General features: G+C 41.0%; 2 pseudogenes; one reads left to right on the top strand and one right to left on the bottom strand.

The window, feature by feature from the left end:
• Positions 1–817: 817 nt before the first annotated feature.
• LOC127489746 (NIF3-like protein 1) lies at positions 818–3,461 on the bottom strand (annotated as a pseudogene).
• A 488-nt stretch (positions 3,462–3,949) lies between these two features.
• LOC100341405 (E3 ubiquitin-protein ligase TRIM13-like) overlaps positions 3,950–23,274 on the top strand; it is a 38,194-nt pseudogene continuing 18,869 nt past the window's right edge.

Raw genomic sequence — 23,274 nt, 5'->3', positions numbered from 1 at the left:
TTTTGCCAAGTTGCAGTTTTTTCTCATCCTAAGCCACAAGCCTTCCCATATGTATCACCACAGTGACACCTAGAAGTTTAACAACAATTTGCTTGAAAATGTGGTGTTTTCAGAATTGGTGACTAATGATGGCACCATTCAAACACAAATGGGCTTGGGCTCACTTTCTGTTTCTCTGACCATTTCAGTTACTCAAGTGTATATAAACCCTGACAGCTCATGTGAATGCAAATTCTGCCATTTAGGGTTAGAAGTTAAGTGTAGGGCTAGGTATAGGATGAGTGAGTGTTAGGGTTAGTATTAGGACTAGGATGAGAGCTAGGATTGGTGTTAAGGTTTAGATTGAGTGCTATTATTAAGGCTATTGTTAGGGTTGGGGTTAGGGTAAGATTTAGAGCTAGGTTTATGTTTAGTGTTGGTGGTGTTAGTATTAGGCTTATGGCAAGAGTTGGGGCTAGTTGTAGGATTAGGGTTCTGTTAAGTTTAGGCTTAGGTCTAGGGTTAGATTAAAAGCCATGGTTAGGGTTATGGTTAGGGCTAGGCTTAGGGTTAGGGCTACACAAAGAGTTATGTTTAGCTTTTGGGTGAGAATAAGGATTAGGTCCAGGACTAGGGTTATATTTAGGATTCGATTTGTGATTAGAGTTATAGATAGGGTTAAGGCTATTGTTAGGCCTAGAGATAGAGCTAGGATTAGGGATAAATTTAGGTGTAGGGCTAGGGATAAAGTTAGAGCTGTGGTTTTATATACATTTTATATATATAATATAATATATAATATATTTTATATATATGGTTATAAATATTTATTGTTATAAATATGGTTATATATCTATAATATATAGAGAGAGCTGTGGTTATATATAATATACAGTTATAGTTGAAGTTAGGGTCATCATCACTAGGATGAGGCTTAGTCTTTGTGTTAGCATGATGGTTAGTTTAAGGCTGGTGTTAGATATAGCATTGAAGTTAGCATCAGGTCTATGGTCAAGTTCACACTGAATGCTAGTTTGTTTTAGGGTTAGGCCTAAGCAGAAAGATAGGATTAGTGTTGGGGTGAGATTTAAAATTAGTTTAAGATTAAGGTTAGATTTAGTTCTATGGTAAATTTTAGAGTTAGAGCCAGAGTTAGGACTATGGTTAGAGCTAGTGTGATAGTTAAAGTTAGGACTATGGATAGGTTTTAGGCCAGGGTTAGTGTTAGGGTTAAGGCAGAGTTAGGTTTAAATTTTGGTATTACTGTTAGGGTTAGAGTTGGGGCTCAGATTAGGATTAAGGCTAATGCTTGTGTTATTAAGGCTAAAGTTAGGGAAAGGATTAGTGCTAGTGTTAGAGTTTAGATTGGGGTAAAGCACCATGTTGGGATACAATTAGGATTTTGGCTAAGTATAGAGTTAAGGTAAGGTTATGGTTAAGATGAGGGCCAAACTTAGGGTTAATGCTTTGTCTAGCGATAGACGTAGTATTAGGCTTCAGAATGGGTTTAGATGTAGGATTAGGTTTAGGGTTAGGGCAAGGACTAAGGCTAGGGCTAGGGCCAGGGTAAGGATTAGGGCTTGGACTAATGTTATAATTTGGTTTATTTTTATAAAATAAAAAGCAATAAAGACATAGTAATCTGAATAGCAATCATATTAAAAACAACTTCCTCCTAATACATCTCATGCTGATTCTGAAACTGAGGTGAAACACTGGAATTTAGGTGGACCTACAGAACATGGACACAGGGACAGACCATATCATCCCAAACTGGCTACTGCCTAAAAATAGGTGTTCAATTCCAAGTTTTTAAAGGACATTTTAAAACTAACCAATGGCAGAGATATCTAGGTTAACATATCCCAACTATAACTAAACTAAGGAGAGAATTACTTGGTTACTTCCCAAGAATCTTTAGTTGATCTTTCTTAGTATTTGCTCTTCATTATGGTAGTTCAGTTATTTCCTTATGAACTATAACATTTGTTGAACCAGATAAACTAGAAAAGATAATATAAGGGCAGTTAAGAAAGGTTTGCAGAAAATGGAGCTAAAAGTTGTGTATTTTGTGAATTTTTTTAATCTATGTAGTTTTCTCAAAATAAACATTTCCATGAACTTTTTGAAGCATCCTCATCCATCTTAAGATACTCTTCCAGAAAGATATATCAACTCCACTGACTCATGTTACATATCCACATGAGTGGAGATGCAATCTGTAGGTTGTATCATCTTGATGTTTCTGTATGCCTTATACCACACAAAGAAGAGCCCTGTCTGTCTCTGACAAGATAATATTAATCTAATTCTCCAAGCGGGTACCCAGAATATCACAAAGGTCAGAAAGAAAGCCTCATTCAGTGTTACTGTGTTCACAGAGGATGGCATTTATTCCTTGGGAAGTAGCATCCAGACCATCATGATGGGACATCCCACCCCTGAGGTACAGGTCTGCTTCCACACCCTGCAGGACGCTGCTCCCAGAACCAGCACACAGGGCCACAGCTTTGACTCATGACGCTAAGGTCCCTCCTACCCCAAGAGCTAATTGAATATGAGTTAGTTTGAGGTGTCTTTTGATTCGCTCAATCATGGTTGCCAAGGCAACAGATTCATCAGGGTGCATGATCGACCCATTCCAGTATGTAGAGCAAAGGCTTCTCTGCAGTGACAGAATTTCAGATCTCTGGTAAAGTTATCTGTTTTGAGAGAGCTGAGCCACCACCTGCATCAAAGGCTTCTCAGTACAATTCAGGCGGATCCTTATTTTTCTCCTCACCAATCCTAGCAGAAAAAGAAGTGACAGGAACACCTTCAACTTCTCTCACTGCAGACACAACTTTGTCCATATCTTGGGTATGGTTAATGTTGAATTGTACTCAGTGGTTCCCTCTATAGGAAAGCCATGAGCTTTGGAAGGATATATATGCCTGGATGTGCAGGCTCCAAGTCCTTTGGAAAACCACTTTTTCAATCCCTGGGGTGCAGCATCATAGGCTGTGTGAAGAGAGTAGATGCCAACTCTGTTCTCCAAAGCCCGGAACACCAGGCGCCCCTTTCAGGATGTCCAGGTAATACACTTTATGTGTAGGAAAATAGGTGGAAGGTAGGAAAAGATGAGATCTGCCTTCTTATGCAGAGCCTCCCCCATCACCTGCTCAGTCAAGTCATTGGTCAGGAAGAGTGTATTTATAGTTTGTGGTGGCCTTGTTCCACCAGCAATCCAACATTGTCCCAACTCTCAGCAGAAGACAGTGATGCAAAGTCCTTCAAGGAGGAAACGAGAGTCTTCAGATCCATGAAGGAACGGGAAGAATTGAAGTTCAGAGAAAGGACAAACCAGACTGTCATGGGGACCAGGCGTAAGCAAGATGACAACATACAGCAATTTTTGGGCAAAACTCAATTTGAGTCCAGGTACATCTCCATAGCCTTTAATCTGTCTTTTTACATTGGATTTTGTTTTCTAAACATCGCTTTTCAAGTTGTATATTTGGATTGCAGAACAATTTGTAAGATGAATTTTTTTAACGTGCATTGCTAAAATGTTCTGAGTGAAGCTAATTGTCAACTTTATTAAGGAGGATTGCTTTCTGTCCACCTAGTGTAAAAATAAAATCAAGCAATGAAAAATGAGATTACAAATTTAAAGACAAAGAAAGATCTGAAATTAGACCTGATAGAAAATGAGGAGTCCAACAAAAATCCCATTATGTTGATTTAAGTCATGGCTGGCTTGTACTAATACCATATACAAATAAAAAAGAATGAAAGCTGCAGGTTTCATTTGAGATTCATCAAGTGTGAGGTATTATTTGAACAGCTACAAAGAAGCATTCAAGATGGAGAAGGAACTATAGTCTAAAGGTCATGGAAGACGTTCAGACTGGAAAGAGAAGTGTCTGATTACAGATGGCAAAATCAGTCAAGCAGAATCAGAGATTGGGATCAATGGGGGAATACCTAGATGGGTAATGTTAAGGAGAATGCAGATGGTTTCAGGAGGAAAATACAAGAAACCATCAGTGGAGTTCTGATAGAAACAGAGAGGAATTACCAGGGGAAAATCATATATAGTACTTTCAAATATGCCAAAGAAAAACATTTAAATGGGCGTTATGCATTTAGTGTAGTGGTTATGATGCCAATTTTTTTTTTTTGACAGACAGTTAGACAGTGAGAGAGACACAGAGAGAAAGGTCTTCCTCCCATTGGTTCACCCCCAAATGGCCACTACTGCCATTGTGCTGCACCAATCTGAAGCCAGGAGCCAGGTGCTTCCTCCTGGTCTCCCATGCAGGTGCAGGGGCCCAAGCACTTGGGCATCCTCCACTGCCTTCCTGGGCCACAGCAGAGAGCTGGACTGGAAGAAGAGCAACCGGGACAGAACCAGCACACCAACCAGGACTAGAACCCACAGTACTGGCACCGCAGGCTGAGGATTAGCCTAGTGAGCCACAGCACCGGCCTATGATGCCTATTAAGATACCCTAGTTCTACTTTAGAGTGCCTGGATGTGACTTCCAGAATCAATTAATTAGGCTTCTATCATTACCTCTGAGAGACTGGGACTACATTTCTGGCTCTTGTATTCAGTCTTGGCCCAGGTCTGGCTGCTGTGGGTGTTGAGGAATGAATTAATGCAAAAAAGTGTTCTCTCTACCTATATGTCTCATTCTTCCTAGCTCCCTTTCTCTTGAAGATAAAACTATTTTTTAGACATGACAAAAGATTCAATTAATGCAATGATTAGAGAATAGCCTTTGGCTCTGACTATAATTTATGTTACTGGTAAGTGTTTCAGGGTTTCAATTAAGACTAATTTCAGTAGGTTAAAATTCAAATGTATAGTAGAATGATTTGCCTGAAAATATAACATTAAAAAGTGTCTGTGCAACCTACATTAATAGACTGAGAAAAATGCATGGACAATTATTTAAGGCCACACAATAGATTTTGTCCTCCACATACTCCTGGTCTTATCTATATATAAGTACAGGCTCCAAAAGGCTATCAAAGATCATACTGTTTTAGCAATTCCAAAATAAGCTAAATAACCTGTTTATGCTTTTTTTTAATTTGACAGGTAGAGTTAGACAGTGAGAGAAAGAGAGAGAGGTCTTCCTTCTGTTGTTTCAGCCCCCAAATGGCAGCTACAGATGGCACTGTGCTGATCTGAAGCCAGGAGCCACGTGCTTCCTCCTGGTCTCCCATGCAGGTGCAGGGGCCCAAGCACTTGGGCCATCCTCCACTGCCTTCCTGGGCCACAGCAGAAAGCCGGACTGGAAGAAGAGAAACCAGGACTAGAACCCATATGGGTTCCAGTGCCCATATGGGATACTGGCACCGCAGGTGGAGGATTAACCAACTAAGACATGGTGCTGGCCCCTGTTTATATTTTAACACTAGGTAATTCTTGGCTCTGCAGCATATTGAGTGTTTATTTCCAGCCTTGAACTAAAACACTATGCACAACATCATCTTTATGACTCATAAAGGTTCTGTTTCAGAATACATCTCATAGGTATTTAGCAAATTTCCTCTTAATTTTTAAATTAATTTTTAAATTGAAATGTAACAAATATATCTTTTTGCTATAGCATCAGAAAGACAAGAGACTATCTAAAGCCATACAACCCTGAACCTCCCACCCCCAATCTCATCTGATCTTGGAAACTAAGTTGGGTCAGGCCTGGTTAGTACATGGGTGGGAGAAAGACAAGATATTAATTTGCTCTCAGCTTACATGGCTCTATTTTCTTATAACCGTGCCAACTTTATCTTGTTCATGTGCATTCTCTAATGATGAATGTTGTGTTTGCCATTCCATTTTAAGTAACAAATTTTCATAAAGGTCCTAAAGCACAATGTAAAATGAGCTGAGAAATGATGAAGTAGCAAGTTACTGAGATATATTAATTTCTCTGGTCTTAGAAACATGTAGACATGTAGAAGTCAATAGAACTATATCTGGAAGAGAAAGTGAAAGAAGGTGGTAGTTGTGGGGAGCAACTCGAACTAGACTAAGTTACTGGAATTAAGACTTATTCTATGCATCTGCTCTCCCACAATATGGCGCTGGGAGAGGAGGAAACAGCTTCTACACAGCTGCCTCTCACCAACTTGACAAGCTGCAGGAGCTGCTCCTGATTGGAGGAGAGCAGCGTGCTCCGCATGTGGGTAGCAGAGTTGGGATTGGTGGAAGAGGACTATAAAGGAGGAGAGAGACAACATGCACCAGGAACACCTGAGAAACATCTGAGCAGCCCCCGCGAGAGCCTGCCGGTGGTGTGCTGCTCCCCCACGGAAGTGGGGAAAGTGGCAGGGGGAGCCGCCCTTCCACGGAGGTGGAAGGATGGCAGCCCACCCGGGAAGAACCAGCAGCAAACCCGGGAAGGGCTGAGCAGACAAAAGAACAGCGCAGGGTCTAGTGTCGTTCCTCCGCGAAGAGGGGGAGCGACAGTAGTGAGAGAACTGGTCAGGATTGTACCTACATTTCACTGTGCAAAACAAGATTATGATAGAAATGTATACAGAATAACAGATATATAAGCTGGAAGAACAAAAACAATAAACCTCCCTATGCAAGAATAGTGTTTTACCCATGATTACAGGCTGGAAAGAATTCTTGAAAGGGCATACACAATTTATTAATTAGCAAAGATTAAACACAACTTAGTTTCATGAAGACATTCATTTGCTACTGATTTTGTAAAAAATGTAAGTTAGTAAATGTGGTGGAATGAGAAGGCCATGCCAAGGTGGCCACTGGCAAGCGAGTGTCAGTTACTCAGGAATGGCTTTGAAACCCACTTGGCAATGGAGCCTGCCTGGCAACAGGCTGTGATTGGTTGGGGCATAGGTTACCCCTTGACCAGATTGGCTGGTCTTGGCTATATAAGATGTTATTCCAACTGTAATAAACGAGTTTGCGGGCTGCTCGCCTCAAGCCTGCTTTCACCTGACTCCTGGGGTCTATGTGGTGACTCCGCACCTCTTGCCCCCACCATGCTGCTCCTCTCAGAAATGAATCCACTGCAACATTGTTGAGAAATCAACAGCAACAAGTAAAGATAATATAATTTTAAGAATTATTACCCAAATTAATTACAGAATTGCAAAGAAAGATCATGTGTCACTAACAACTGAACAATGGAAAATAATTCAATGATATTAACTATGTTCCTCTTAATACAGGGATACCCTGGGGATGCCATGTTAGCATTTTTCAATAGAGTATCTCCAGATTTTATGTAGCTAAAACTCCATAAAAAGCATGCATGTTGGAGGATTCAAAGAAGGTGGAATAGGGAAGGGCATATACTAGTGGTAACTAGTTTCAAAAAATGTTGGAAGTACATTATTGGGGAAGAGTTAGAGAAAACTGCGGTGGAAATTCTACAGGAGAGAAACACCACGGATCAGTGTGGAAGATGCAGACATGCAACATGAACACAGACACAACATGATGCCAGCAGCCAAGAGGAGGAGAAAGCACCAGCTTTGGAGAGTGAGGTGAGATCAGACTGCAGCAACCCATACCACTGGTGATGTAGACAGAGGGAGATGTTGACATGAGCCTGGCCTGGAGCTCTGAGGGGAAAGTGTACCCACTGACCCAGTAAAAAACTAGGGGGGACATGTTTCTCTCACTACATTCACTAAGCAATGGTGCCCAATAACCAGTTGAGAGAAGGTGGGCACCATTTTGGACAGAAACAGAAGATGCAGAAGCTCTAGTGCACGTGCCCAGCACCTGGCTGAGACAAGATGCCATCTACTACCAGTACCAGTGGCAGCAGCTTGAATGCGTGCAACTTGCAACTGATGGGGAGAAGGAAGCATTTTGGTTGGTGGCTATTGTGCATGTGTGTGATCTAGATTCTAACAGAAGGAAAACTCCATGTTTCCCACTGACTTTGAGTCTGGCTGGCAAATTGACTAGAGTCTGTGCACTCACATATTACTGAGGTCCCCCCAATCTCTCAACATGTCACAGGCTCCAATGCTCAAACTGTCAAGGCTCTTGGAATGTCTCTGCCTCTCTGTGAATGAGACAGTCTAGCAAGGTGGATCAAATCCTCTGCACCCATTGACAATGGGAGCCCTGTGTGCTGAGACTGTGGAAACCCTGTGACTGCATAAGAAGGCACAGGATATAGCTGGTTCTCTGGGCAACCAATGTGAGCTGCTCTACAGGCTCTTATCAAAAGAGAAAATTTTAAAAACCACAGGCAAGTGAAAAATGCTCAATATCACTAGTCACCAGGGAAGTACAAATCACAATCACAATGAGGTTTGACCTCACCCCTGTCAGAGTGGCTCTCAAACAGAAATCAACAATCAACACATGCTGGCCAGGATGTGGGGAAAAGGCATCTTAATCCACTATTGGTGGGAAAATAAACTAGCACAGCTGTTGTGGTAGATGTATGGAGACACCTCAGAAACTTGAAAGTAGATATAGCATATGACTCAGCAATCTCAATCCTGGGAATTAATCTAAGTGAAATGAAATAGGCACATGAGGGGCCAGCACTGTGGTGCAGTAGGTTAATGCCCTGGCCTGAAGTGCTGGCATCCCATATGAGCACCAGTTCTAGTCTTGCCTGCTCCTCTTCCAATCCAGCTCTCTGCTATGGCCTGGGATAGCAGTGGAAGATGGCCCAAGTCCTTGGGCCCCTGCACCACATGGGAGACCTGGCAGAAGCACCTGGCTCCTGGCTTCAGATCAGTGCAGCTCTGGCCATTGCGGTCATCTGGGGAGTGAACCAGTGGATGGAATACCTCTCTCTCTATCTCTACCTCTCTCTGTAACTCTGTATTTCAAATAAATTAATTAAATATTAAAAAAAAAGAAATAGGCATATGAAAGAGCTATCTGTATCCTCATGTTCATTGTAGCTCAATTAACAATAGCTAAGATATGGATTCCACCTAGACTTTTATCAACTGATGACTGGATAAAAACATTGTGTGTATATATATATATATATATATATATATATATATATATAATATAACTACTCAGCTATAAAATATAACAAAATCCTTTGTTTTGCAACAAAAATGAATCCAATTGAAAACCATTAAATTTAGTGAAATAAGCCAATCCCAAAAAGACAAACACCTTATGTTCTCCTTGATCTGTGGTAACTAATAGAGCAGCAAAAAATGGAACGTATAGGAGTGAAATTGGCATTCTGAGAGTTTATGATTGTTTACAGCCCTTGTCTCTACTGCTGAACAACAGTGCTGTACTCTTTACTTAGTATAGGGTGAATCTTAAGAGTAAAAAGTCCACTGAAAGTAGATCAGTGTAGAAAGTAAGAGAAGTAGGGCTGGAGTCCACTGAAAGCAGATCAGTGTAGAAAGTAAGAGAAGTAGGACTGGCACTGTGGTGTAGTATGGAGAACTGTGCCCAATTTCAGTCCCAGAGGCTCCACTTCCAATCCAGCTCCCTGCTAATGTGTCCGGAAAATATCAGATCACTCAGGGGCTTGGGCCCCTGCAACCACATGGGAAAGTTGGAAGAAGCTCCTGGCTCCTGGCTTTGGACCAGCCCATCTCCATCCATCGCAGCCATGTGGGGAGTAAACCAGTGGATGAAAGATCTCTCTCTGTCTCTTCCTTCCTTTGTCTTTGTAACTTTGCCTTTCAAAAAAAAAAATGAATGGATCTTTAAGGAAAAAATCAGACAGGGAATTAGAGAGAAAGGATGAGAGGGGATGTGTGGGTGGGAGAGAGGATAGGGTGGGAAGTATCACTATGTTCCTAAATCTGTATATATGAAATACATGAAATCTGTTTACCTTAAATTAAAAAAAATAAAAACTGACATTTAATTTCAATAGCTGTAAAATAGAATAACTACAATAAAAAGTTCTACTTGTAGGCCTAATAAATTGGAATAGTAATAAAAATGTAATATAATTTTAAAAAAGGTCTGACTTTAACATGTATCATCCCAGATGATGCATTGAAAACCTAATATCTGGGACTGGTGCTGTGGCACTGTGGGCTGAGCCTCTGCCTGTGGTGCCAGCATCCCATATGGTTACCAGTTCATGTCCTGGCTGATCCTCTTCCAATCCAGCTCTCTGCCACTTGTGAAAGCAGTGGAGAATGACCCAAGTGCTTTGACCCCTACATTAATGTGAGAGACCTGGAGGAAACTCCTAGCTCCTAGGTTCAGATTGGGCAAGCTCCAGCCATTGTCACCATTTGAGGAGTGAACCATCAAATGGAAGACCCTTCTCTCTGTCTCTCCCTCTGTCTGTAGCTCTACCTCTCAAATAAACAAAATCTTAAAAAAAAAAAAAAAGTCCCCAAGACAATAGTTTCAACCCTCAGGAATAGATTGACAGCAATTTTGAAAGGGCCTTGAGGTGATAAGTTTTATCTCTTACACTCTCTCTCACCATGTAATGACTTCTGCCAAGTTAAGTTACAGGAATATGGCCCTCTCCTGATGGGGCCTCTTGATCATGGACTTCTCATATGGACTGTAAGATACACTTTTTCTTTATACATACACATTGTACACTGGTTTTGTAACAACACAAAATAGACTAAGACTAAAAATAGATCAATACATATTTTCTCATCTTTAGGAAAGAGAGAAGGAAAATGGAGAGCCAGCGTGTGGCTTAGCAGGTTAAACTGCTGCCTGGAGTGCTGGCATCCTATTTGGGCACTGATTCTAGTCCTGGCTTGCTTTACTTCTGATAACTCCTTATTAACATGCCTGGAAAGGCAACAAAAGATGCCCTAAGTACTTGAGAGTGTGTACTCATGTGGAGAATTGGATGAAGATCCTGACTTCTGGCTTCAGCTTGACCCAGCCCTGGACATAGCAGCCATTGTTGAGTGAAACAATGGATGGAATATTCTCTCTCTCTCTCTCTCTCTCTCCCTCTGTCTCTCTCTATTTTTCCCTCTCTCTCTCTCTCCTTGTCTCTTCCCCTCTCTCTGTAATACTGCCTATTAAATAAATAAATCTTTAAAGCAAAACAGAACACTAGCTTCTGGAGGATATCATGTTAATTTAAAAAAAAGAGAAGGAAAATGCACAGAACGTTAGAAAGGCATGAGACTATTAAGTTTTTATTTTAAAAATTTTTTAAAGATTTATTTACTTGAAAGTCAGAGTTACAGAGAGAAAGAAGGAGCAGCAGCAGAGAGAGAGGGGTCTTCTACCTGCTGGTTCACTCCCCATCTGGCTGCAACAGCTGGAGCTCCACTGATTTGAAGCCAGGAGCCAGGAGCTTCTTCCAGGTTTCCCAAGCTGGTGCAGGAGCTCAAGGACTTGGGCCATCTTCTACTGCTTTCCTAGGCCATAGAGAGAGCTGAATTGGAAGTGGAGCAGCTGGGACTTGAACCGGTGCCCATATGGATGCCAGCTCTGCCAGCAATAGTCTTACCAGTTGTGCCACAGTACCAGCCCCATTTTTTTTAATTTAGTTCATGTCTGTTCTCTAATGAGAATAGGGAAGGATTTAAAAAATTTTTTTTTATTTGAAAGGCAGATTTACAGAGAGGCAGAAAGAGAGGGAGAGGGAGAGGGAGGGAGGGAGAGAGAGAGAGAGAGCGAGAGAGAGAGAGATTGTCTATCCACTTGTTCACTGCCCAAATGGCTATGAACAGCCAGAGCTGAGACAATCTGAAGCCAGGATCCAGAGCTTCTCCTGGGCCTCCCATGTGATTGCAGGGTCTCAAGGACTAGGGCCATCTTCCACTGCCTTCCCAGGCCATAGCAGAAAGCTGAGTGGGAAGTGAAACAGGCAGGACTTGAACCAGCATCTATAGGGGATTCCAGCACTGCAGGCAGTGGCTTTACCCACTAAGCCACAGTGCCAGGCCCATGAGATTATTTAGCAACCAACATAAGAAGCATACTTCAAAAAGTTTGCAGAAAGTTGAATTAAAAATAAGAGAAGACTGAAAATAAGCTGAAGAATAAGTAATCACTTTACTGGAGAAAAATTAATTTTATTTGATCTTGGAAATATATAGATGTCCTTATGATCATAACTGGAAGAGAAGATGAATGGAGAGAGTTGTGGTATGCTTTTGTACACTATTAACTATCTGTTTTAATTGAGTGGTTGCAGTAGCTCTGATTGGATCTGGCTCTGGTTGAAGATCTCAACTTGGTGGCTGTTTTAATTAGACTAGGCGCTATAGGAGGTTCCCAGCACTCTTGGTGAAATGGCGCACCTACCCAACCCCACAGCCAGTCCTGCTAGGCCCCGGCGTGTGCAGTCTTCCCTGTAAAAGAGGGACCATAGCCTTTCTCTGTGCTCTATTCCAGCCAATGTGGCCTGCCGCACCCATGCAGGCCTAGCCAGATATTTCCTGGGAGAGTGCTGCCCAGGGCTGCTTTTTTTCTCCCCATTTCCAATTCAATACCACTCCTCACTAGGAGGGGGGCAGAGGAAGTGCCTTTGGCTAGTGCTGGCCTTACCTAAGGGAACAAGAACCTTCATCCATTAACCCTTTCCAACCTGATGGGTTTTTCTCTTTACAGTTAATGGAAACTTAAACAATGGGCTCATATGCTGATGATCAACTCTTTTCTGTGCTACTGTAGCTAACTTATCTAATGAGAGTTTTCATGTGTCTTGAAGGTTTCATGTTTTTCTATTGCCAGTATGAGTATTGATTGGAAAAACTGCAATGCGAAGCTGTTTAGGTTATTTTCCTGTTTTAATGTTTGAGGATTACCTAACTGATCAGATCTAGCCCACAGTCTTGGTTAAACATACTAATTTTTAACTAAAGCAGTTTGAGTCTCTGACATTTTAAATTCTAAACCGAGTCTTTCAACTTTGGGGCTTCCAGTCGGATCCCTGGAACTCTCAAAGGATGAGACTCACAAATTTGTTAAAGTACAACTGTTTGAGTCCATTCAAATTATACAATGTTAGAGTTGGATTGCTCTTGCCACCCCAAAAACACTCCAAGAGACTTTCTCTCATGCAATTAACAAAGGGTAAGGTTTATTGATGATCCGACATGTCAGGGGCCCCCATCCCAGTACAGGCGAGCGGCCCCAAATAGTCTTGGCTTGGGGTTTTTATACACGTTTAAACAAAGAAAATCAATCATTGCATAGATCAGACAGAGGTATAGAGTAAACAATTGATACAAGTTAAGTGATTTTACAACCAGTTGATTTATGAATACAGGGAGTACAGGATATCGAGTAAGGGCCTGATTAGACCTCAGAGAACCATATGGCCTATACAGGGAGTATCAAAAAGCCTCCTATTGCCAAAAGGGAGGGCCACACAACAAACACAACAAGGTTGCAGGAACTGCCTTGATGATACCTAGGAATGCAGCCGAATGGTGATAAGGGACACATGGTGGGGTAAGAGTTCCAGGAGGCAAAGAGATATACGGTGACTTCTTCTATCTTACTTAGGTGAAACTAAGGTTACGCTCACATTGGGGTAATTTACTGACTAATTAACTTTATAGAGAATGGCTATGCAGAGCAAGTCTAACGAGGTCAGGAAAGTTCACCAGAGGAGGTGGGGGGGGAGCGGCTTTTAACTTTTTAACCCTTCAACAAAGTATATTAAAATGTAGTAAATGATGTCAGATCTATGTTGTATTCATGTTTTTGATTTTCAGCTAGAGTAGTCTTATAAAAATGAGAGTAAATTCTGTGTATACAAGCCCTTATGTTGTTAACTAAAGTAAGCCAATACAGATTGGTTCAGAAAATTGGGTTAATGCAAACGCCCTGCCCTTTGGTTCACTTGCTCAGTTTTACATTTCTTTGATATGCTTTAAACTTGTTTCTCTTAAGGATAAAGATCTTTTCAAAGCTGTAACCATGCACTAGTGACTGTGTTTGCTGCTCAGGAGGTGTTGTCCTTATGTTTCTTAAAAGCATGGAAATGTAATTTTGACTTTTAATTCAGATAATGGTGTGGTATTCATTAATAACTCAGTGTCTTAAGTCATCTAGGCATCGGTGCTAAGTAAAACATGAAAAACGTATTATGTGTACTTTTCACGTCTTTGATAAGAGACTGAGTTTGTCAGCATGTGTTCTCAGAGGTTGTCCATTCATGACAATTCAAAACTATGGAAAAGTAACTACGGGTGTAAAGTTTCAGAAGGTGTGAGCAAGTTATGAAAAGTTGTAAAAAGTTTATGATTTTAAAATATTGTTTACAGGGTTTTCTATAAGTTGAGTGTTAATGCCAAAATTACACTGACCTAAATTTACAACAATGGGGTTATTTTTTTAAAAAAAGTGTACTAATGTTAGTAAATATCTGAAAATGGTCTGAATCATAAATCTTAATCTGTTTTTGCAAAAACTATAACGTCTCTGTTTAACAGTGTCTGCTTAATCAGTTACTCTGCCATTTCTAAAATTAGGTCCTGTAAGCTCTTTTTAACTCTGTTAAATAGTTCTGAGTTATGTGATGATTTTGTGTACTAACTCTTATGTTCAAGTTTTTTTTTTTTATTATTTCTGGTCTATTCAACAACAAGAAATATAGAATCCATATTCTGCCAAAGTAATCTGTGTACTCTACTGTCTGTTAAGTTATGATTGATAAAAAACATTAAGTCTTAAAAAGTTATGTTAAATGTTGTTATGATCAGATCTGGTCTAAAAGTGTTAAAATTGCCCTAAATTAGTTAAGGAATTCTATTTTGACCAGATACTCTAAGTTCTCTAGGCACCTTCAACAGACTTTCTGAAAATCAAAGTTTTAAATTCTCTGGACTTTTGATACCTCCAGAGGGGCCCCTGGAGATGTCAAAAGATATATCCCTCATCTCACAGAGATAATAACCAATTGGGCTGTTTAGATTAAAAGTGGTGCCAAGATGTAAAATGATGCTAAACTTCAGTTTCTTTCTAGCTGCTCCAGTCTCTGGCTCATAAGCCAGATCCTTTAAAGGAAGACTGACAAAATCTAAAAAGCGTCCCGTGGTCCTGATTTACATCACCTTAATGCCCAGACCTTAGGACTAAGATATGGAATCACCCAGAAACAGGCAAGGCAAATTGTAAAATCCTGCCCTTCCTGTGTTACATTTCTCTGGGTCCCTCACTATGGTGTATAGCTTTGGCAGATGGATGTTACCCATTTCCCTAAATTTGGTAAGCTAAAATACATACATGTCTCTTTAGATAACATGTTCAGGTTTTGTTTTTGCCACCCCGCAATCAGGTGAGGCTGCCAAACATGTCATCTCTCATTGGCTTCAGGCCTTTGCTGTTTTAGGAAGCCCTATACAAATAAAGACTGATAATGGCCCAGCGTATACTTCCAACTCTTTTAAGCACTTCTGTACTAACTTCCACATCTCTCATATCACCAGGATTCCTTATAATCCCCAGGGACAAGGTATTGTGGAACATGCACATGCCACATTAAAAAAAAAAAATCATTTACAAAAAATAAAAAAGGGGGAATATGGGGCCATAGCACATTCCCCGCAAAAATGGCTATCACATGCTCTCTTCATCTTAAATTTTTTAATACTGGATAATCAGGGGAAATTTGCAGCTGATCGTCACTGGCATCCTGAAACCGAAAGACAACAAGTCTATGTGAAATGGAAAGACCCTGTAACTGCTCAGTGGTATGGACCTGACCCTGTTTTAATATGGGGACATGGACATGTTTCTATATTCTTAAAGAAAGACAATGAAGTGCGGTGGTTACCTGAGCGACTGGTACAGCAAACAATGTCACGAAGCAGCCCCTTGATCATCATGATAACATTGCTGATCGGGATCCTGGCTCTCCGGCTTACATCAAGCCAAACTTATGTTACCACCTCTGTTGGTTCACCGGTAGTTCTAAATTGTTCATGTACTTATGATAATGGAATTAAAACAGCAGGGTTTGTACAATGGGTAAGGAACAATCAAACCTTGTTCCATATTGGGAGGGATATAGTTGAGAATCAATGGCTTAATGTGACTGATCAATCAAAAAGGGAGAATACTGATTTTAGCATATTAAAACTGGTCACATTGTCAGACTCCGGGGTATACCTTTGTCAATTCTGGAAAAAAGGCCTCGTTGATGTATTGGTTAAAACTGTTAAAGTAACTCTTATGGTCAATTCCTCCTTCTCTGTCGAAAGTAGCAATTTCTGGCTACATTTAGCTGCCTCAGCTAATACGTCATCCTTTTGTGTAAATACAGCCGATTCTCCTACAGACCTGTTAACTAACAATATCCTGGGAGTTCCTTCTACTAAAAAGGAGTTTACAAAAATTACCGGCATAAATCCTACTTCTCTAAAAATTAGCAATTCGACCAAAAGGTTATACTATGTGCCTTGGCAATTAAACAAAACTCAGCTTTCTCGATTCAATGGGAGCGAAGCTCCTAAAGGATGGGTTTTTCTGGGTGGTTATTATGCATATAGCTCTCTAGCTCCTCATGATAGGGGTAAATGCTCCCTTGGATGGGTTGCACCCCTCCTCAAACCTGCTGATAAGAATCTGTACAAAAGAAGATATACGCGTATGATTTATGAAGGATGTACTGATAATTTCCATGTTCCCGGGGATTGGGAAACTTTTTTCCTTGCTGCCTCCATGGCAGGAGCTGCTGGGCTTGCTTATGCAAACACGGATTAAGAGAACTAGCATGTATTGTTACGAAAACTGTGAACACGACTGCTGCTGCCTTAGCCAATATTGCTGAGGAACTGTTACTGGAGAAATTGCAGGGTTCTTGTCTTTGCGCAAGAAAGAATTCAGGCGTGAGACAGAGAGTAGTGGGAGGTAAAATAACAAGGTTTATTAGGGAAGGGACATCCTTAAGGATGGATGGGCACCCCTCCAGACAGAGCCTGAGAGACTGGGTCAGGGGGGGGGGGGAGTGAGGTTACATGATGAGAGGAGAGATTACACCTGGCCAGACCAGGCGGGTGGCTCAGCAGAGAGGCTGAGTGCACAGTCCAGTTGAGGCCCAGGGTTTTTAAGGAGATGGGTCTTTGTCTTCACACATCTCCTCCTGAAACAAAGGATTTTATGGCTGTAAATACTAAGAAGCTCCTATCTGAGTTTTCCCTTGAAGGTATCAGACAAGAGGAAGTCTAGCTGGCACCATCCTGAGTTTAGAGGAAGGGTGAGCAGGACCCCCTAGAGAATGGGGATCCAGAGCATGGTGTTTGAAATGCAGATACTGGGCTGCACCTGGGAGATTGTGGAAGATTTGTCAGGCAGAAGGGGCAGGGATCTCTGCCTGGCAGGTTATCAGGTAGAAGGGGGCAGGGCAGGATGCGAACACTGGGCTGCCCTTGAAGCATTATCGGGATAGCTTTCAGATGTAGATGCAGATGCTGGACATAGAAGTCTTCTCCGGAGGCCTTTGTCACACACACATAAGCTCATACCTAACTTTCTGCCTAACAGAACTTGATCAGGTCCGGACAGGTGTGTTGCTCATCCGGGCTGCCATTGACTACTTACTACTGAAAGATCGTATAAGCTGTGACTTGATTCCTGGAGGTTGCTGCTTTACTATCTCAAATAATGTTCCTTACATAAAATATCTGGTACAGCAGCTAAAAGTTGAACTTCAGCATATGTTTCTAACTAATCCCTTTTCTTTTGGTGGATCTCAATGGACCCCCTGGTTTTGACGTTGCTGGGTCCTTTATTGCTGCTCCTGCTTTTTCTTCTGTGCCTCCCCTGTATATTCTGAGGCCTCTCTGTGTCATTTGGTGCCATTTGGTCTGAGATTTTAAAGTTGCATTCACAGCTTCACCCCCAAGCCAAAAAGGATGGCATTGAATTCCAATGATGGGTAAGACTTGGTCTCCTTGTACCAACCTAAGACAGGAGCCTCAGAGGATGTCTTGGGTGTCCAATGACGGGTAAGGACAAGAAGAGACATGGGCAACCTAAGACAGGAACAATGCCTCAAAAAATATAAAAGGGGGAAATGTGGGCAGCCACAGGCAGTTGCCCCTTTTGTTTACACTTAAACATATGGATGGAGACATCCTGGCACAGACAAAAGGCTAAGGAGATTCCAGGAAGAGGCAGGAAGAACCATATCTCACTGCTAAACTTCTCACAAGAGATGGTGTAGATAATCAGTCACACCTGAAACCTGCATTTATCACCTAGGTGTTTTATTATACCCTTGTAATCAATGATTGATAACATTTTGTGATCTGTTAAGCAGAAGAACCTTATTGGGAACCCTTTGTAACACCAAAAGTCTTTTGGATATGTAAATCTTTTGTGTGGCTTCTTGTGTATGACTGGTCATGTTTAAATACTACTGGACTTGTTGAATAAACGAGCCTTGATCAGGATTTGTCTTGGCTCCATTCTTTGCGTCCTTGTCCCCACATTCCCACTCTCTGTTTCAGGAAACTCAGTTCTTTGTGCTGCATGCCAGCACATGCCACAGTGCCAGCCCCTATGTATAACTCTTATGGCATCAGTAGAGACATTATGTCATATTATCCATTCCACATGAAAAGGGAATGGTGATGTGAATATGTGAAAACACTCAATCCATGCATGATGACATGAAGTACTCATGAACAAAAAATTGTATAACTTTTAAATATAGACAGATACACATATTAAGTAATTTTGTAAAGATGAGTTTAGTTAGACCAGTATAAATACACTAGTCATATGCTCTGTCAGATGCAGTCACAGGATCTGCAAATGTTTGGAGTTACCAAGTTTACATCCTTAACCAGAAGACATGGTGAATGAGATTTTAGAGTCTTTTTTAATGTATGATTAAATGAATAACTACAGTGAACTGGAAAATATGAATAAGAGGTTGGTGTTATTGCAAATGGGTCCAATAGAGGGGGAATCCTCTTGCAGTACTACAAATGAGTCATATAGAACAATAGTGTGAATAAGCTAGAAGGTGATATTCCAGATAAAATTTGCATCTGATATGCACCCCTAAAGATGTACATGTTTAGGATTCTGAGCTTTGAAAATAAGTACACATGAATGCAAATTCTTGCCATGTTATATTTTGCAAGGCAATTTTGTTTTATTATGAAAAATTTGACCTACATTTCTCCTCACACAGAATTAAGAATTCAATCCATAAGTAGAGGTGTACTTCAAAGATTAAATAAGAAAAAATATACAAGACCCCATGGATATGCTTTTAATTAAACAGCATTTGAAAAATTTGTTCTCTTGCCATAGGTCATGGGACTCCAAATCCCATTAAGTTGACATTTACCAATGCCATCTTACTAGTTAAAGTGATCAGTTTAAGTTCATAATTGATCATAAATATAGCATTAAATGTCAAAGGGATTACATTAAAAAGATCAGTGCCTGCTAATAATAATTGATAGAATTAAAAAGCAGAGAATGATCCAACATGGAAAATAGGATACACAGCAGACTCATAGAATGACAAATGCCCTAAACAGCACTCTGGCCTCAGAATCAGCCCTTAAGGCATTCAGATCTGGCTAAAAAGCCCATGAGAGTTTCTCAGGCATGGAAAACCAAGAGACTGTGGCAAAAAATGACCTAAATGAAAGATCTCTGTGAGTGAGATCCTGATGGAAAGAACGGGCCATCAAAGAAGTAGGTACCTTTCTCTGAAGGGAAGAGAGAACTTCCACTTTGATTATGGCCTTGTCTAAATAAGGTCAGAGTTTGTGAACTCAAGAGACTTCCATAGCCTTGGCAGCTCATGACAAGAGCCTCGGGTGATTACTGACACCATAAATAAGAGTGTCAATTGTTAAATCAACAACAGGAGTCACTGTGCACTTGCTCCCCATGTAGGACCTCTGTCCTTAATGTGTTGTACTATGAGAATTAACTGTAAAAGTAATCTTCAAACAGTACTTTGTACTCTCCCTGTCTCCCTCTGTCTCCTTCTCCCTCTCTCTCTTCTGAAAAGTCTGACTTTCAGGTAAGTAAATCAATAATTTTTTAAAAAAGAAACTAGGAAAGCAGAACAGTTTCAAGAAAAAAAATTTTAATAAGGACACCAGAACAAACTATAAATGTGCTACTACTGCAGTTTTGTCACTATGATATACTAAAAGAAAAGTAATTAATGTCTATTATCATGTACTAATTTGAATGGTTGATTATTGGTAATTAGAATTCAGTTTTAAATGAAAACATTTCAAGTGACAATATTCATCAGCCTAGTAGAAAAAGGTTGAAACAGGCTGGCGCCATGGCTCACTAGGCTAATCCTCCACCTGTGGCACTGGCACTCTGGGTTCTAGTCCTGGTTGGGGCGCTGGTTCTGTCCTGGTTGCTTCTCTTTCAGTCCAGCTCTCTGCTGTGGCCCAGGAAGGCAGTGGAGGATGGCCCAAGTGCTTGGGCCCTGCACCCACATGGGAAACAAGGAGGAAGCAACTGACTCCTTGTTTTGGATTGGTGCAACGCCGGCCGTAGCAGCCATTTGGGGGGTGAACCAATGGAAGGAAGACCTTTCTCTCCATCTCTCTCTGTCTAACTCTGCCTGTCAAAAAAAAAAAAAGGTTGAAACAAAGCACTCTCTCTTAATCTCACAAAGTCATGTGAATAGAAGGCACATCTGATTCATTCTATTAGGCCTTCCTAAAATTTAAATTTTTTTTTCTGACAACAGTGAATTTGGCTCATCATAGAAAATACTTTGAAGGCTCTTGTTAAAATTGTCCCTCTTTGAAAAAGTAAATTTTACTGCATGAATCTACAAGAGGTAAATTTTTGATTTACAAAACATTGGAAAACCAATTATGCTTAGTCTCTAATTTCTGATTTACTTTATAGAACAGAAATTACACAGAAAAATTTCACTTTATCTATTTTTTTTTAAATATTTACTTACTTATTTGACAGACAGGAGAGAGACAGAGAGGTCTTCCCTTTGCTGGTTCACTCCCCAATGGCCACAATGGCCAGAGCTGAGCCAATCCAAAGCCAGGAGCCAGGAGAATTTTCTGGGTCTCTCACATGGGTGCAGGGGTCCAAGCACTTGGGCCACCATCCACTGCTTTCCCAGGTCATTAGCACAGAGCTGGATTGGAAATGGAGCAGCCGAGACATGAACTGGTACCTGTATGGGATACCAGTGCCACAGGCAGAGGCTTAATGACTGTGGCACAGCACCGGCCCCCACTTCATCTAAATTTATGGTAAACCCATGAGTTGTATCACAACACAATTTTTTCCTTCCTTCCTCCCTTCCTTCCTTCCTTCCTTCCTTCCTTCCTTCCTTCCTTCCTTCCTTCCTTCCTTCCTTCCTTCCTTCCTCTGTCTTTTTCTCTCTTTTTCTTTCTTCTTTCTTTCATTCTTTCTTCCTTTCTTTCTCTTTTTCTCTCTTTTTTCTTTCTTCTTTCTCTTTATTTCTTTTTCTTTTCTTTGTTCTTTTTCTTTTTTTTCTTTCTTTCTTTTTGTTAATTTTTCTGTGTCATGAAGCTTGCACATTGCATCCAAGGACATGGACCAGGGAGAGAGGCTTATGATTACTGTGTGCAAGAACTCTCCTCTTGAGGGTCAAAGCATCTGACATGGAAGCTCTCCTAGATTAAGTCCTCAAGTGCCTCTCTCAATAACAAGCGAGAGAAGGTGTGCTAACTGGAGAGCCTCTTTGGTTGAATTAACTCTGGGAGGTCTGAGTGTTGCTGGGGTCCTCATTGGGATATAATAATGGGTCATGAATCAGTTGAATGTGACTATTCACCACTAGAGGGCTCTGTAGGGTCGATTAAATTTTTACAATCATTGACACCTGATTCCCCACTGTTGTCCCTAGCTGCTCTTCTGGGGAAGAAAATCTGCTCCACTTGCAGGATACTTAAGTCCAGCAGTGGAGGAAGAATAATTGAAAGAGCCCACAGCTGAGATAAAGGCAAAAAGACACTTGCTTCCATGTGAGAATGACTGAGAATACTGTCTTGGTTGGGTAAAAGTCATCATGAAGAGGATAAGGGACCTCTGCATCTCCAAGTGTATTTCTACCTCCCAGCTGTGAACCCAGACTAGGGCATCCATTGAATAAACAATGATTGCATACTTCTATGTGGTGCTTCCCTGCTTAACATTGCCTGCTGAAATCTTGTTCCCATATACTTTTACCCAGCATGATTTGTCTTAATTTTTTCACTTCTCCCTGATAATACTCAACAATTTGCACGCTGTGCTCTACATTTGACACACTGACAGCACTTTCTTTTTGTGTGCACTATAAACCTGATAAATTGCTCTAATGATTTTTATTATTCCATCATTGTAAAAATTCCTGTATCATGTTCTTTAATAAGTTTGGCATAATACTGAACAGTGTTTGACACTGAAGACACTGTGTTTTTGCTTGCTAGTATTACCTAGATTGGGAGTAGTGATATCCTCTGATTATACCTTCAAATTGAACTAAAGAGAGCCTAAATTCTAAAACAGGAATAAAATTGCTGATAGTGGAGGTGAAGCTGAAGAGAAGGAAGCCAAGATTGGGCACTCTGGTGGTGTGAGTGAGCTGTTTATGGGTGATCTGTTCCTTATATAAAACCTGCAGGTTTGCCAAGTTATGTACCACTCAGTAACCTTCTTTCACATATCTTTAAGAATTCTGTCTCAAATCTCTCCCTTAATTTCATTTTCACAGTTACAGAAAATGAAGTTTTGAACAAAGCTGATGGTTATGGATTTAAATTATTTGCAGAAATTCTTTCTTTCTAATGCATGACTCACTGATGCTGAAAGTTCCCTCTTATCTCTCCCAGCAAGAATCCTTCATGGCCCACACTGCTGTTGGTGCTGTAGAAACTTACAGTGCTGAAGGGGTAGTCCAAAATGGAGGCTGTCATGATGAAATTCTCTGAGTGCACTATTTTAATATCAGGCAGTGGGTTAATGCCCAGGCCTGAAGTGCCAGCATCATTTATGTGAGCCGCTACAAGACCCAGCTGCTCCACTTTTGATTCAGCTCTCTGCTATGGCCTGGGAAAGCAGTAGAAGATGGCTCAAGTTCTTGGGCCCTTGCACCCACAAGTGAGACACAGAAGAAGCTCCTGGCTCTTGGCTTCCGATTGGCACAGCTCCGGCCGTTACGGCCAACTGGGAAGTGAACCATCAGATGGAAGACCTCTCTCTCTGCCTCTCCTCTGTGTTACTCTGACTTTTGAATAAATAAATCTTTTTTTAAAAAGTTATTTGGATATCACCTTTATTATAAAAATCACATCTGGGCAAGTTTTCGGCTCTGGATGCAACAGACTGTCACTGGCTAAGTCGTAATTACAGTGTACTGACTTCTTCCAGATGGCAGCAGAACCCACCAGCAC

The sequence above is a fragment of the Oryctolagus cuniculus genome, chromosome 12, assembly GCF_964237555.1.
Source record: "Oryctolagus cuniculus chromosome 12, mOryCun1.1, whole genome shotgun sequence".
NCBI lineage: Eukaryota > Metazoa > Chordata > Mammalia > Lagomorpha > Leporidae > Oryctolagus > Oryctolagus cuniculus.
Note: the sequence above shows the minus strand (reverse complement) of the source record. Positions and strands in the feature narration are given on the sequence as shown.